The sequence below is a fragment of the Dendrobates tinctorius genome, unplaced genomic scaffold (assembly GCF_039654945.1).
Source record: "Dendrobates tinctorius isolate UK_male_01 unplaced genomic scaffold, ASM3965494v1 ptg000063l, whole genome shotgun sequence".
NCBI lineage: Eukaryota > Metazoa > Chordata > Amphibia > Anura > Dendrobatidae > Dendrobates > Dendrobates tinctorius.
Genome location: NW_027361731.1, coordinates 7,108,612 through 7,126,667, shown reverse-complemented (window position 1 = coordinate 7,126,667; position 18,056 = coordinate 7,108,612). Strand labels below are relative to the sequence as shown.

Here is an 18,056-nt window from a genome sequence, read left to right as displayed (position 1 = left end):
ACCGAACCCTCATCCACGCCACCAGCACGATCAGGATGGGCCCGATGAAAAGCACGAACCAATCTTTTTGCATGAATATCGGATGCAGGGACCCAAGAATTATCCTCCTGGCCATAACCCTTCCATTTAACCAAATACTGGAGTCTCCATCTAGCCAGACGAGAATCCAGTATCTTCTCAACCTCATATTCCACATTACCTTCAACCAATACAGGGTCAGGAGGTGCCACCACAGGAACTACTGGCTCAACAAACCTCTTTAACAGAGACTTATGAAACACGTTATGGATCTTGAATGTAACAGGAAAAGCCAATAGAAAAGAGACCGGATTAAGAATCTCCAAAATCTTGTAAGGTCCAATAAATCTAGGTTTAAATTTTGAAGAAGCCACCTTCAATGAGATATTCTTTGATGACAACCAAACCATATCACCCACCTTAAACCGGGGACCAATGGTCCTATGCCGGTTGGAAAACCGCTGGGCCTTTTCCTGGGAGAGAGACAACTTATCCACCACTTGGTCCCAGATCTGGTGCATTCTCTCCACCACAGTGTCAACACCTGGGCAGGCAGAAGACTCCACCTGACCTGAAGAGAATCGAGGATGAAACCCAAAGTTACAAAAAAAAGGTGACATCAAAGTGGCAGAACTAGCTCTATTATTTAAAGCAAATTCGGCCAAGGGCAAAAATGAAACCCAATCATCCTGATCAGCAGAAATAAAGCATCTCAAATACGACTCCAAAGTCTGGTTTGTTCTCTCCGTCTGCCCATTGGTCTGAGGGTGAAACGCAGAGGAGAAGGACAATTGAATTCCCAGCTTGGAACAGAAAGTCCTCTAAAATCTAGAAACAAACTGAACTCCTCTGTCAGATACAATGTTCTCAGGAATCCCGTGCAAGCGAACCACCTGTTGCAAAAACAAGGGCACCAACTCTGAGGAAGATGGCAACTTAGGGAGTGGTACAAGATGGACCATCTTAGAGAATCTATCACAAATCACCCAAATAACAGTCATTCTCTGAGAGACAGGCATATCAGAGATAAAATCCATTGAAATATGGGTCCATGGCCTCCGGGGCACCGGCAAAGGCATCAACAACCCACTAGAGCGAGAACAAGGTTTAGACCAGGAGCAAGTCCCACAGGACTGCACAAAATTCCTGACATCACGAGACAAGGTGGGCCACCAAAAAGACCGACTCACCAAATCTCTAGTACCAAAAATACCTGGATGACCAGCCAATGTGGAGCAATGAACCTCAGACATCACTCTCTTCCTCCACTGGTCAGGAACATACAATTTTCCTATGGGACAACGCTCAGGTTTGTCCTCCTGAAACTCTTCCAGAACACGTCTCAAATCGGGCGAGATGGCAGAAAGAACTACCCCCTCACCTAAGATGGTAGCAGGCTTGGTCACAATAGGAGAATCAGCAAAGAAACTCCTAGAGAGGGCGTCTGCCTTGACATTCTTAGTTCCAGGAAGAAAAGAGACCACAAAATCAAAACGTGTGAAAAACAAGGCCCACCTAGCCTGTCTAGAATTCAAGCGTTTGGCCGACTCCAGGTAAATCAAATTCTTGTGGTCAGTAAGGACCACGACTTGATGTTTAGCTCCCTCCAACCAATGTCTCCACTCCTCAAATGCCCATTTCATGGCTAACAGTTCCCGATTCCCCACATCATAGTTACGTTCGGCTGGTGATTCTGTTATGAATGAGTCACCGGAGGAGAAGAAAACAAAAATACAAGCTAAGTAAAGAAAACCGGAGAGGTTGGTAGCTATCGAATTGCAGACCCCTGATCCTATACACCACAACTAACAGTAGCCGTGAGGGGTTCCTACGGTGCCCTAGACCCCTCGTCACAGCCGGAGAACTACATAAGCCTAAAGAAGGAAAGGGGAAATCTAAACTGCCCCAGAGCAGACCCCAAAGCAATAGACAGCCCCCAACATGTATTGTCGGTGAAAAACAGATGAAAACACAAACACAGACAGAAAGACAGGCTGAGCAAACGATGGGGCCCAACTAACTAGATAGGACAGGACAGAAAAGATGCTGGCTGCAATCCGCAAAAAACCCTACCAAAAATGTCCCAACCGTCTGATAGGGAAAAAGGCACTGAAGTCGCTAGACTTCAAAATCACTATATCAGCACTCAGGTATATTCTGAAAACATAGCAAAGAGATAAACTGATCAGAGACAAAAATGGAATTCAGCCAGTCCCAACCAGGACTGGCTGAATATAAACACTAAGGAAACCAGACAAAATCTCATGGAATAATAGCAGGGAAAAAATTAGCTTTTAGTAGACAGGAACTAAACTGGATGCAAGAGCTCAGAGCAGAAAGGATCACCAGCAGCCCTGCAGGGCATCGGCTGCCTTATATCCACTCAGAAATTCCAGATGTCCAATCACACTCCGCCTGTTCAGATGACAGGTTCTTCCCATCCCAATCAATTTCACTACCTCTCTTCACCAGCAGAGGGAGTTCATCAGACATCAAAGGTGAAGGGGAGAATGAACTCACAACAAGCAGCTATGGCAGGAGGTGTTGAGCCTGCGTCATGGTCTGGCTCCAGAAGACCTGGAAGGCTCCCTTTTCTGGGAGCATGTAAACTGCATTTAAAGCCGGAGAATCAGGAACTGATTTTGGCTTACATTGCTGAAACAGCCTCCAGCTCTATCGCCTCCTCTTCTGAAATTTCAAAAAATGCAAGCAGGCTTCTGGTCAGGAACAACCCCTTTCCTTGTGTCCTTCACACCCACCAAAAGTGAAGGATGCGGCAGCCCACACTTCAGATTACTCCATGGAGCTCTTATCACATGCCTGGGCTATCAAGTCAAATCCTGAATTCCGCAGTCCAACATGAATCAGAGATGGAGTGCACTGATGCACAGCCATTGCTAGATTATTCTGCTGGTACATTCACCCACAGCACTACATTCCCCTTGCACTGTACTGAGCCAGAATCTAACCCTGATGAAACTCAGGTGCCCTTTCCCGCATACTATAACAACCTTACAGGGTGACACAGAGGAAGGTGCAGATGAAAGTGCCGGTTCCTGAGCAGGGGGGTCCTACTCGTGGGCGACGGCACTGGCACAGGGCTCCTCATAGTATGCAAAAGTGTCTCTGCTGGTGGGAGGGCCCACTCGCCGTCAGACACACTGGCGTACTATGAGGGGCACTGTGCCAGTGCCGTCGTCCACAAGTGGGCCCCCCTGCTTGCTCAGGGCCACAGCACTTGCAATACTTACCTCTCCCTGCTCCACCACCGTGACGTCTTCCGTGTTTCCTGACAGTGACATTCAGGTCAGAGAGCACAATGACATCACCTCTGCCTAAACAGTCCAACTGCAGAGAGAAGGAAGTTGGTGACGCTGATGAGTCCAGCGAGGAGAGGTATTTTATTTTTTTAAAGGTTGGGAGCTATTTTTGGGGAGCACTATACACTGGAGAATGATATATGGGGCCCATCATACACTGGAGCATCATCCATGAGGTTCATCATATACTGGAGCATTCCAAATGGGGTTCATCAGACACTGGAGTAGCATTTACGGGGCCCATTACACACTGGAGCAGTATACATGGGGCCCATTATATATGGAGCATTATTTGGGCCCATAAGACACTGGAGAATCATCCATGGGGACCATCATATACTGTTGCATTATGTGGAGCTCATCATATACTGTATGGAACATTTTATGGGACTAATTATTCTGTGTGGAAAAATATATGGGGCTCATTATTCTGTATGGCGCACAATGTGGTGGCCATAATCCTGTATGGAGGAATATACTGTCCGTTTTTTCAGCTATTGTACAATTAAAATAGATATCAGTCATGTCTAGTGTTGAGCATTCCGATACCGCAAGTATCGGGTATCGGCCGATACTTGCTGTATCGGAATTCCGATACCGACTTCCGATATTTTTTCAATATCGGAATTCGGCATCGGAATCGGAAGTTCAAAGTTGATTGACGGCCTGAAGTCATCATGATGCGCGGTGTGTGCGCATCATGATGCGCCGTCATTTCGGGCCTTCCGGGGGTCTCTGCCGGCCTGCCGGGGGGCTGTGTGGACTGCCCGGGGTCGGTACCGGCCTGCCGGGGGGCTGTGCCGGCCTGCCGGTGGTCTGTGCACCCTGTGGGGGTCTGTACCGGCCTGCCGGGGGGCTGTGCAGGCCTGCCGGTGGTCTGTGCACCCTGTGGGGGTCTGTACCGGCCTGCCGGGGGGCTGTGCCGGCCTGCCGGGGGGGGCTGTGCTGATGTCCGGGGGTCTGTGCAAGCATCGTCCGATGGGACTACAAGTCCCATCTGGCGATGCCTGCTACCATGACAGTGATTGACACATTAGCCAATGATGGGACAGTAGTAGTCCCATCATCCGGCTAATGTGTTAAATGTTAAAAAAAAAAAAAAAATACTACATACATACTACATACATACTACATGCTACATACATACTACATATATACTACATGCATGCTACATACATACTACATATATACTACATGCATGCTACATACATACTACATGCAACATACATACTACATATATACTACATGCATGCTACATACATACTACATGCTACATACATACTACATATATACTACATGCATGCTACATACATACTACATGCTACATACATACTACATATATACTACATACATACTACATACATGCTACATACATGCTACATACATACTGCATGCTACATACATACTACATACATACTACATACATGCTACATACATACTACATGCATACTACATGCTACATACATACCACATACATACTACATACATACTACATGCTACATACATACTACATGCATGCTACATACATACTACATGCATGCTACATGCTACATACATACTACATACATACTACATACATACTACATACATACTACATGCTACATACATACTACATATATACTACATGCATGCTACATACATACTACATGCTACATACATACTACATATATACTACATGCATGCTACATACATACTACATGCTACATACATACTACATGCATGCTACATACATACTACATGCATGCTACATACATACCACATACATACTACATACATACTACATGCTACATACATACTACATATATACTACATGCATGCTACATACATACTACATGCTACATACATACTACATATATACTACATGCATGCTACATACATACTACATGCTACATACATACTACATGCATGCTACATACATACTACATACATACTACATGCATGCTACATACATACTACATGCATGCTACATACATACTACATGCATGCTACATACATACTACATGCATGCTACATACATACCACATACATACTACATACATGCTACATGCTACATACATACTACATATATGCTACATGCTACATACATACTACATATATACTACATGCATGCTACATACATACTACATATATACTACATGCATGCTACATACATACTACATATATACTACATGCATGCTACATACATACTACATGCTACATACATACCACATACATACATACCACATACATACTACATACATGCTACATGCTACATACATACTACATATATACTACATGCATGCTACATACATACTGCATGCTACATGCATGCTACATACATACTACATACATACTACATACATACCACATATATACTACATACATACAATACATTCATACAATACATACATAGACATACAGTACATATAACATAGAGTAACATACTTACCAATACTTGTCACATTGTTCCCCGAAGCCATTGTCTTTTCCGGAATAAATATTAACATAACAAACCACAAAAATACTCACCCACGATCCGAAGCAGTCCACGAGTGTGTCCCACGACGATCTTGGGTAGAGAACTGCAGCATCAGATGATGCTGCCGTTCTCTACGGGCTGCAGGAATCCAATGACGGAAGGTAGGTATCCTTCCGCACTGTATTCCTCCGCCACTTAAAAAAAAAAAAGTCCCTAGTCTCACTTTATGCCATTGCTGTGTGGGAATGTCCCAGATGCTTTGGCTCCATCCTAGGAGCATGGATTATTAGCCCACCTTCTGACACAGGGGGAGGAACCTAGAGTGTTTAAGGACTAGCAGCCCCCGGCAGACATTCAGTCTTTCACACAGAAGATCCGGACGATGACGATCTAAGAAGGACCAGGGGACAGACCTGCCGAGGGGAGCAGCGGTCCATGCTTTGGGGGTCTGTCCTGTGGACTGCAGAGCTCCCCAGCACCCACATGACCCTACAATCTGGTAAATTGACCTCCAGCTTAATATCTTAAGTCTTGTACTCTTAATTGTTATATCTTTTCTCTGACTGCAAATTTACTGTCTATTTCTGTAATTATCTAGTGCGCCCTTAAGGCAATTAAACTATATACTTAATCTTGGGCTGATGCTTTTACTCTGATCACGAATCTTAGAACCCCCAGCGGGTAACAGGACCTCCTCCCCGGCGACCATTTGCTCTAGGTGCAGTTCCCTTACTGACCTGAGAGACAAAGGGAGCGCCGGAGAGCTGTGCCTGTGTAGTTACGTCACGGTGGCGACGTGGGAGGAACGGGTCTGTGTGTGTGTTCCTCCACACTTGGTGGCAAGCGGTGGGATCAGAGTAATAGTGTGCGTGGGACCCCTACTCCCAGACACTAGAGACTACCAGCGGTAACTTTGACTGCTGGGGTCTTAAGGTCAGCCCAGCACTAGACGGTCAGAGTGCAAATATAATAAGTTGTGTGCGAGGCCAGGGTTGCAGCTGTGTCAGTAACCAGAGGTTCCCAAGATGGCGGAAGGCACCAGGAGTAGGACAAAGGGGGAGGCCAATGCTATGGTCTATGAGGAGGTGGTGGAGGACAAAACCAATGAAGGCGAGTGGGAGCTCAGCCAGGGCTCCCTAAGGAGCCAGACCCCCATGCTCAGTCCCGCAGTGGACTGCCCACCACATGTCCACCCCAGCCTGTCCAGATCGGAGGCCCTTTTCCAAGCGGCTATGGCACAGCTCGAGGCTGGTAACGACGCTGCCCATGACAGACTCCTAGCGGCAGCAGAGAAAGCAGCGGAGCGTGAGCAAGCGGCGGCTGAGAGAGCAGCGGAGCGTGAGCATACTGAACGCCGTGAAGCTGCGGAGCGCCGGCACCGACTGGAGATGGCTCAGCACGGACTCCCGCTGGACGCTCCAGGGACCAAGGCTTCCAAGGTCCGGGCAGAGAACTTCCCCCTGCTTGAAAAGGATGGAGACCTGGATTCCTTTCTGCTGGCCTTTGAAAGAACCTGCCTCCAGCACCATCTGGCCCTGGATCAGTGGGCAAGGTACCTGACCCCCCCGTTTGAGGGGTAAGTCCCTGGAAGTTTTGGGGGACTTACCTGCCGGGGAGGAGCAGGACTACAACAGCATCAAGCGGGCCCTGATCTAGCACTACAACCTCACCCAGGAGTCGTACCGCAGGAAGTTCCGGAGCCTGCAGCGGGGCTCAAAGGACACCTGGACCGACCACATGCGGGCACTGAGAGCTGCAGAGCACTGGACCTTGGGTCTAGAGCTCACCACCCGCCTGGAGGTCCAGGAACTGTTTGTCACGGAGCAGTTCTTGTGGAACTGCCCAGAGGACCTCCAGCAGTTCCTCCGTGACCGGAAACCAAAGGGGGCTTCTGCTATAGCCGCCCTGGCATGAGTGTCTGGCAACAGGACGGACAGGATACGAAACACAAAGCGAAATCACAGGGTTTCTTCTGCAAAACGTGGTTACACACTTTATTCAGGTGCAAGGCATAAACAGGGAATCAGGTGCAGGGCACAAACGGTGAAACACAGCAAGGTGCGTGCAAGGACACGCCAAATGTTCCAGACATAACACGTGCAGAAAACATACCAGGGTCCAGGGCAGGGTACATGTTAGGGTTCACAGCAGAGTTCCTAGGAAGGATGCATGCTAGGACACGCTAGAGTCCAAGACAAGGTGCGTGCTCGGAGACACGCCAGAGTCCAAGGCAGAGTACGTGCAAGATGATAGGCAAAGGCATGCTGGCATCGGACTCTGGACATCTGGCAGCGATCGACATGATCAGGGCATCAGGCTGCGGACATCAGCTCCGGACATCAGGCCGCAGTCATCAGGCTTGCGATCTCTGGCAGCGATCGGCAGGTTCCGGGCATCCGGCAGGCAAACCAGAGTTCCATGCAAGGAAACAAGACAAGTTAGCAACACGATGCGTGTTAAGGAACTGTTACGCAGGGCTTAGGTCAAAGAAGGCTGAAATACCCGGGGCCCCTGCGGAGTCCCTCCAACTAGGGAAAACCCTGTCTGACCCTCAACCCAGGGTTTTTGCTAATGGTGCAAATGGCTGAGCCTCCAACCTTTCCTTATCTCCTGCTCAGCCCTAAGCTGAACCCTCCACCCTCCACCCAGTGAGTCGTCAAACCACCAAAGCCCCCACAGTAATGACAGACAGGGAGAACTTGAACCGCACCGCGCCGCATACACACAGGACAATACCGTAATGTGAACAGGGCAAAACAAAACACAAATATAGGAAGGCGAAAAGGTAACAACGGATCATACGCCACCAGATACGAATTTCTCTCTCCAACACCTCCTCTCCAGACCGGAACCACTTGGCATAAAACACTAGCTATAATCGGCGATGCCCATAGGCCAGCACGACTATTTAAAGACCGTGGGCGTGATCAAACATCCCACCTGATTTCCAGCTACATTAACCCCCAATAACCTGAGTAAAATCAAGCCAGCGCCACTGCAGCTATAGTGGACGGAGATGGAACTACCGCTGCCTGCCGGATGCTGTGGTGTGAGTAGCGTCCGACATGACAGTACCCCGTCTTCTACGAGGGACCCCAGGGCCCTCAAGACTCATAGGACCCGGCTTGTCCGGATGACGGTGGTGAAACGAACTGACCAGCCGATCCGCATGTATGTCCGAGGCTGGTACCCAAGACCTCTCCTCCGGACCATACCCCCGCCAGTGTACCAAATACTGAAGAGTACTGCGCAGTACTCGAGAGTCCACCACCTTGGAGACTTCAAACTCTAAATCGCCATCCACCATGACTGGAGATGGCATCGGCGTTGTGTCCACAGAGCCTACCACCTTTTTCAATAAAGCCCTGTGAAACACGTTGTGTATCTTGTATACCGCAGGAAGTTCCAACCGATAAGCAACCGGGTTAATGATGGCAGCAATCTTAAAAGGGCCAATAAACCTTGGACCCAATTTCAATGATGGAATTTTTATGTTTTTAGTAGCTAACCACACCCAATCACCCACACACAGGTCCGGACCTGGCACGCGTCTAGCGTCAGCCACTCGTTTGTACCTTGCACTCATACTTAGCAATCGCTGTTTCACACTCCTCCAGACTGATGATAGTTGAACTCCAAGCTGGTCCTCCTCCGGGACGCCCCCAGAGCCACCCTGACGCAAGGTACAAAATTGAGGATGGTGCCCGTAAACACAAAAGAACGGATGATTCTTGGCGGTGATTATTTAACGCAAACTCGGCCAATGGAAGGAATGTCGACCACTCCTCTTGGTTGTCAGACACAAAACATCGCAAATACTGCTCCAGATTTTGGTTCATGCGCTCAGTTTGACCATTTGACTGCGGATGAAACGCCGACAAATGAGACAACTCGATCCCCAATCGTGAGCAAAAAGCTTTCAAAAATTTGCCACAAACTGGGTACCCCTATCAGACACTATGTCCGACGGAACTCCGTGTAGTCTGACCACCTCCTGCACAAAAACCTGAGCCAACGTCTTTGCGTTGGGCAAGGAAAGCAACGACACAAAATGCGCCATCTTCGAAAATCGATCAACCACCACCAGGATGACAGTGTTCCCCGCCGAGGCAGGCAAGTCTGTGATAAAGTCCATGGAGATTTCTGTCCATGGCCTACTAGGTACCCCCAGAGGCTGTAGAGTGCCAGCAGGATGGGATCTGGGCGACTTGGCCCTGGCAGACGTGATGCAAGCTGCCACGTACAAGACCACGTCCTGCCGGATTTTTGGCCACCAGAAGCGGCGCGATACCAGCTCCAAGGTGCCCCTAACCCCTGGATGACCGGCCAGGACAGAGTTGTGGTGTTCCCCCAACACCTTAAGACGAAGATGAAGGGGTACGAATGACTTGTTAGCGGGAAGTCCTGGCGGTACCTCCTCCTGGGCCTCGGCAATCTCCGCCTCTACCTCAGTCATGAGAGCCGAAACCACTACACCTTCCTGGAGGATGGGTACCGGATCTTCCCGAGGTTCTCCCCCCGGAAAACACCTGGACAAGGCATCCGCCTTGGTGTTTTTAGCCCCAGGACGGTAAGTCACCAGAAAGTTAAATCGTGTAAAAAAACAATGCCCAGCGAGCCTGCCTGGGAGACAGACGCTTGGCCGACTCCAGATAGAGCAGGTTGTTATGGTCGGTGATGACTGTGACCTGGTGGGCCACCCCCTCCAAGAAGTGTCGCCATTCCTCAAAAGCCAATTTGATGGCCAACAACTCCCTGTTGTCGATATCGTAATTCCGTTCGGCAGGCGACAGCTTCTTGGAGAAGTAGGCGCATGGACGCATATTGCTCAAGGACGAGCCCTGTGACAGTACTGCCCCCACTCCCACCTCAGACGCATCGACCTCCACCGTAAAAGGTTTAGATACGTCCCGTTGCACCAGAATGGGGGCTGAAGCAAAACAGTTTTTCAGAAGCTCAAATGCATGCAACGCAACCTCAGACCAGATAGCGAGATTGGTACCTTTTCTCGTCATGTCCGTGAGCGGTTTGGCTATAGTAGAAAAATTCTTAATAAACTTCCTATAATAGTTGGCAAACCCAAGGAACCGCTGGAGCGCTTTTAGATTATCAGGCCTTCCCATCGCAGCACCGCTTGCACCTTCGCGGCGTCCATTTTAAACCCTGCGGCGGACACAATATATCCCAAAAAAGGCAACTCCTGAACAAAAAATACGCATTTTTCAAGCTTAGCATAGAGATTATTCTCACGGAGCAATTGTAACACCTGCCTGACATGTTCTAAATGAGTGTCCCGGTCGCTCGAATAAATGAGGATATCATCCAGGTACACAATCACAAATTTCCCCAGCACATGAGCGAATACATCATTTATGAAATGTTGGAAAACAGCAGGCGCGTTTGTCAACCCAAATGGCATAACTAGGCTTTCAAAATGACCCTCAGGGGTATTAAACGCCGTCTTCCACTCATCCCCCTGACGGACCCTTATGAGGTTGTACGCCCCCCTGAGGTCAAGTTTGGAAAACCACTTCGCACCAGCCACCTGGTTGAACAAATCAGGGATCAGAGGCATCGGGTAGGGATCACGAACCGTAATCTGGTTTAACTCCCGGAAATCCAGACACGGGCGTAACCCCCCATCTTTCTTCTTAATGAAGAAAAACCCTGCTGCTACAGGCGAGGATGAAGGCCGGATGTGCCCTTTACTTAGACTTTCCGCAATGTAGTCTTTAAGGGCTTGTCTCTCCGGACCAGAAATACTAAACATCCTAGCCTTTGGCAATTTGGCCCCGGGTTTTAACCTAATCACACAGTCATAGGTTCGATGTGGAGGTAGTTCTGAGCAACCCCTCTCAGAGGGGACGTCCGCAAAATCCAGCAATGCCTCCGGAAGGCTGGACATCACGGCGGACACACATGTGGCCAAGCAATTTTCCTGACAGAAACCACTCCACTGGACTATGTCCTGGGTTCTCCAGTCAATCACCGGGTTGTGCTTGGACAACCATGGGAAACCCAGGACCATTTGTGCTGGGAGATTATTTAGTACCCTACATGTAACCCACTCAGAATGTAGGACCCCAATGTGGAGTTTAACCTCAGCTACAAACTCAGTAATCTCCCCCTGTGGGAGGGGAGCGACATTAATGGTAACCATGCGAATAGGATGAGGGAGTTTTTCGATCTTAAAACCGGCCGTGCGTGCAAACTCCTCATCCATGAGATTGGTGGTGGAACCGCTGTCCACAAACACTGATATTGGTAGCTCTCTGCCCGCAATAATAACCCTGGCAGGGAGCATACATTGAGATACCATCATGGAGGATATGCATACGCTCAGCTGGGCCTCCTCCATACCCTCGGAGCTTACCAGTTTTCCGCCGGTGCGACTTTCTTTGGTAGCACAGGACAAGCATTTACATAGTGATCTCTTTTACCACAGTAAAAACATGCTCCTTGCTTCCTGAACCCAGGAACGCGACGCTTAACATGTGATACCCCAGCGATTTGCATAGGTTCCGTGGGCTCACCTGCAGCAACCACACTTGCACCCCTGCTTTCCCCCAGGGGCAGCGTCTCCTGCGCCCCCTGATGCAAACGGCGATCAATACGAATAACCAAACTCATGGCAGACTCTAACGATGCAGGAGTCTCATACATCAGTAGGGCCTGTTTAACTCTTCCTGAAACCCCATGAATAAACTGACTCCGCAGCGCTGGGTCGTTCCACTGTGTGTCTACTGCCCAACGGCGAAATTCTGAGCAATAGTCTTCCGCCATCCGTTCCCCCTGACGGAGGGCGCGGATTTTATATTCCGCTAGAGCCAATCTGTTGGGATCATCATAAATGAGCCCGAGTGCTGAAAAAACATTCTCAACCGAATGAAACGTAGCAGAGTCAGCTGGTCAGGAAAACGCCCATGCTTGGGGGTCCCCACTCAGTAATGATAACACCAGACCCACCCGCTGAGCCTTATTACCTGAGGAGACAGGGCGCATGCGAAAGTATAACTTTCAGGCCTCCCGAAAGATGACAAATTTGCTGCGTTCCCCAGCAAATCGTTCAGGCAGCGGAATCTTCGTGTCTGCACCTGCACCTGCAGAAGCCGCTTGCACATTAGCTACAAACAGGCCCTGCTGCTGAACTGCCCCCTTCAACTCGGTGACCTGTAAGGACAGCGCTGCCAACTGGCGGTTTATGGAAGTCATGGAATCCATGGACTACCAAAATATTATGGGCCGATTATAATGTTACGCGGGGCTTAGGTCAAAGAAGGCTGAAATACCCGGGGCCCCTGCGGAGTCCCTCCAACTAGGGAAAACCCTGTTTGACCCTCAACCCAGGGTTTTTGCTAATGGTGCAAATGCCTGAGCCTCCAACCTTTCCTTATCTCCTGCTCAGCCCTAAGCTGAACCCTCCACCCTCCACCCAGTGAGTCGTCAAACCAAAGCCCCCACAGTAATGACAGACAGGGAGAACTTGAACCGCGCCGCATACACACAGGACAATACTGTAATGTGAACAGGGCAAAACAAAACACAAATATAGGAAGGCGAAAAGGTAACAACGGATCATACGCCACCAGATACGAATTTCTCTCTCCAACACCTCCTCTCCAGACCGGAGCCACTTGGCATAAAACACAAGCTATAATCGGCGACGCCCATAGGCCAGCACAACTATTTAAAGACCGTGGGCGTGACCAAACATCCCACCTGATTTGCAGCTAGATTAACCCCCGATAACCTGAGTAAAATCAAGCCGGCGCCACTGCGGCTATAGTGGACGGAGATGGAACTACCGCTGCCTGCCAGACGCTGTGGTGTGAATAGCGTCCGACATGACAGGAACACGCCAAGGTCAGACTCAAGGACGGAGGCCTGCGCGTGCAGAGGGACACGCCAGGGACAGGCGAGACAGAGTCCTGCGTGTGCAGAGAGGCACGCCAGGGTCAGGCGAGGCAGAGTCCTGCGCGTGCAGAGAAGCACGCCAGGGTCAGGTGAGGCAGAGTCCTGCGCGTGCAGAGAGGCACGCCAGGGTCAGGCGAGGCAGAGTCCTGCGCGAGCAGAGAGGCACGCCAGGGTCAGGCGAGGCAGAGTCCTGTGTTATGAATGGGTCACCGTAGGAGGCAAAAACAGAAATGCTAGCTAAGTCCAGAAAACCAGAGAAGTTGGCAGCTATCAGATTGCAGACCCCTGAACCTATCAACACAACTAGCAGTAGCCGTGGGGGGTTCCTACGATGCCCTAGACCCCTCGATCACAGCCGGAGGACTAAATAGCCTAAAGACAGAAAGGGAAATCTAAACTGCCCCAGAGCAGACCCCAAAGCAAAAGGCAGCCCCCAACATATAATGACGGTGAAGCAAGAAGAAAGAACACTAACACAGACAGAAAGATAGACTGAGCAAAGACGGGGCCCACGCTAACTAGATAGGAAAGGACAGGAAGATTGCTGTCTGCAATCCGTGAAAAACCCTATGAAAATAAGAGCCAACAAACTGACAGTGAAAAAGGCCCTGAAGACGCTAGGCTTCAAAAAGGCTATGTCAGTACTCAGGAATATTCTGAAGACAGAGCAACCAGCAAAAGGAGATTCAGCTCACCCCAGCAGTGAATGGCAGAATCCAGAAAAGCAAGGCAAACAAAAACAAAACACAAATGCTAACAGGCAAAGCAGAAAACTTAGCTTTACAGGAGCAGGAATCAGACTGGTCTCCTAGAAGTCCACAGAGAAATCACCCGCAGGGCAGAAGGGCGTCGGCAGCCTTATATCCAGTCCGTGACTCCACTCAGCCAGTCATAATCATTAGACTCAGGTGCCTGATAATCAGGCTCATTACCTTCCTTTACCAGAATAGGGAGTTCACCAGACCTCAGTGACGAAGGAGAAAATGAACTCACAACAGTACCTCCCACTTGAGGAGGGGTCACCGAACTCACAATCACGCCACCAGGGCGATCAGGGTGAGCCAGATGAAAGGCACGCACCAATCTTTTGGCATGAATATCAGAGGCAGAGACCCAGGAATTATCCTCCTGACCATAACCCTTCCACTTAACCAAATACTGGAGTCTCCGTCTAGCCAGACGGGAATCCAGTATTTTCTCTACCTCATATTCCATGTTACCTTCAACCAATACAGGGTCCGGAGGTGCCACCCCAGGAACAACTGGTTCAACAAACCTCTTCAACAAGGACTTATGGAACACATTATGGATCTTAAATGTGACAGGAAGAGCCAAACGAAAAGGGATTAATAATCTCCAAAATCTTGTAAGGTCCAATAAATCTAGGCTTAAACTTAGGAGAAGCCACCTTCATAGCAATATTTTTTGATGATAACCACACCATATCACCAATCTTAAACTGGGGACCAATGGTCCCATGTCGATTGGAAAACCGCTGGGCTTTATCCTGGGAGAGAGATAACTTATCCACCACTTGGTCCCAGATCTGGTGCATTCTCTCCACCACAGTGTCAACACCTGGGCAGGCAGAAGGCTCCACCTGCCCTGAAGAAAATCGAGGATGAAACCCAAAGTTACAAAAAAAAGGTGACATCAAAGTGGCAGAACTAGCTCTATTATTTAAAGCAAATTCGGCCAAGGGCAAAAATGAAACCCAATCATCCTGATCTGCGGAAATAAAACATCTCAAATACGACTCCAAGGTCTGGTTTGTTCTCTCTGTCTGCCCATTGGTCTGAGGGTGAAAAGCAGAGGAGAAGGACAACTGAATTCCCAGCTTGGAACAGAAAGTCCTCCAAAATCTAGACACAAACTGAACTCCTCTGTCAGATACAATGTTCTCAGGAATCCCGTGCAAGCGAACCACCTGTTGCAAAAACAGGGGCACCAACTCAGAGGAAGACGGCAACTTAGGGAGTGGTACAAGATGAACCATCTTAGAGAACCTATCACAAATCACCCAAATAACAGTCATTCTTTGAGAGACCGGCATATCAGAGATGAAATCCATTGAAATATGGGTCCATGGCCTCCTGGGGACCGGCAAAGGCATCAACAACCCACTAGAGCGAGAACAAGATTTAGACCGGGAGCAAGTCCCACAGGACTGCACAAAATTCCTGACATCACGAGACAAGGTGGGCCACCAAAAAGAGCGACTCACCAGATCTCTAGTACCAAAAATACCTGGATGACCAGCCAATGCAGAGCAATGAACTTCAGACATCACTCTCTTCCACTGGTCAGGAACATACAACTTTCCACTGGGACAACGCTCAAGTTTGTCCTCCTGGAACTCTTGCAGAGCAAGCCTCAAATCGGGCGAGATGGCAGAAAGAACTACCCCTTCGCCTAAGATGGTAGCAGGCTTGGTCACCACAGGAGAATCAGCAAAGAAGCTCCTAGAAAGGGCGTCTGCCTTGACATTCTTAGTTCCAGGAAGAAAAGAGACCACAAAATCAAAACGTGTAAAAAACAAGGCCCACCTAGCCTGTCTAGGGTTCAAGCGTTTAGCCGACTCTAGGTAAATCAAATTCTTGTGGTCAGTGAGGACCACAACTTGATGTTTAGCTCCCTCCAACCAATGTCTCCACTCCTCAAATGCCCATTTCATGGCCAACAGTTCCCGATTCCCCACATCATAGTTACGTTCAGATGGAAAGACCTTTCGGGAAAAGAAAGCACAGGGATTCATTTTAGATGTTACAGGAACCTTTTGGGACAAAACAGCTCCTGCACCGATCTCAGAAGCATCCACCTCTACCTGGAACGGGAGTGAGACATCAGGTTGCCGCAAAACCGGGGCGGAGGTAAATCTTCGCTTCAGCTCCTGAAAGGAAGCAACAGCCTCCGGAGACCAATTCAACACATCAGCACCCTTCTTAGTCAGATCAGTCAAAGGCTTGGCAATACTAGAAAATTTTGCTATAAATTTCCGATAAAAATTAGCAAAACCCAAAAACTTCTGGAGGGCCTTCAAAGAAGTGGGCTGAACCCAATCATAAATGGCCTGTACCTAGGCCGGGTCCATTTCAATAGTTGACGGAGACAAAATAAATCCCAAAAATGAAATCCTCTGTACTCCAAAAAGGCATTTCGATCCTTTGACATACAGGGAATTCTCCCTCAAGATCCGGAACACAGTCCGAATATGTTCCACATGAGAATCCCAATCCTTGGAGAAGATCAAAATATCATCCAGATAGATAATCAAAAATTTATCGACAAAGTCTCGGAAAATATCGTTCATGAAGCACTGGAAGACAGAAGGGGCATTAGTGAACCCAAAAGGCATCACCAGGTACTCAAAATGTCCCTCCGGAGTATTAAACGCCGTCTTCCATTCATCCCTCTGCTTAATGCGGATAAGATTATACGCCCCCCTGAGGTCACGCTTGGTAAACCAGCAAGCACCTCTAACTCTAGAGAATAGATCCGAAATCAGGGGTAACGGATACTGATATTTAATAGTAATTTTGTTGAGGGAACGATAATCAATACAAGGCCTTAAAGAACCATCCTTTTTGGCCACAAAAAAAAAAAAACGGCACCTAAGGGTGAAGAGGATGGTCTAAGGCTGGTTTCACATTTGCGTTTTTTTGCGCTGGAAAAAAACGCATACGTGCGCATGCGTTTTTTCCCCTATATTTAACATGGGTGCGCATACCTTTTTTTGCACATGCGTTTTTTTTTGTTAACCATGGAATTTAGGGGTTTGGGTTAGAGTTAGGGTTAGGGTTAGTTAAGGGGGTTTAGGGTTAGGGTTAGGGTCAGGGTTAGGGTTGGGGTTAGGGTCAGGGTTAGGGTTAAGTATGGTTTGGTTAAGGGTTAGGGTCAGGGTTAGGGTTAAGTATGGTTTGGTTAAGGGTTAGGGTCAGGCTTAGGGTTAGGGTCAGGGTTAGGTATGGTTTGGTTAAGGGTTAGGGTCAGGGTTAGGGTCAGGGTTAGGGTTAAGTATGGTTTGGTTAAGGGTTAGGGTCAGGGTTAGGGTTAGGGTTAAGGTTAGTTAGGGTTTGGGTTAGGGTTAAGTATGGTTTGGTTAAGGGTCAGGGTTAGGGTCAGGGTTAGGGTTAGGGTTAGTTAGGGTTCAGGGTTTGGGTTAGGGTTAAGTATGGTTTGGTTAAGGGTTAGGGTCAGGGTTAGGGTTAGGGTCAGGGTTAGGGTTAGGGTCAGGGTTAGGGTCAGGGTTAGTAAAGTCATGGTTTGGGTTAGTGTGAGGGGCTACCTAATGTTGGAAAAAAACGCAAACGCGGTAAAAACGCACTAAAAACGCATACAAACGCATA

At 48.6% G+C, this 18,056-nt stretch overlaps 1 protein-coding gene across 5 annotated transcripts in view; it reads right to left on the bottom strand.

Annotated features, from left to right (window-relative positions):
* The window catches only part of LOC141094236 (uncharacterized), a 93,643-nt gene that overhangs the window by 31,937 nt on the left and 43,650 nt on the right, over positions 1 to 18,056 (bottom strand). The gene's annotated exons all lie outside the window — the stretch shown is intronic.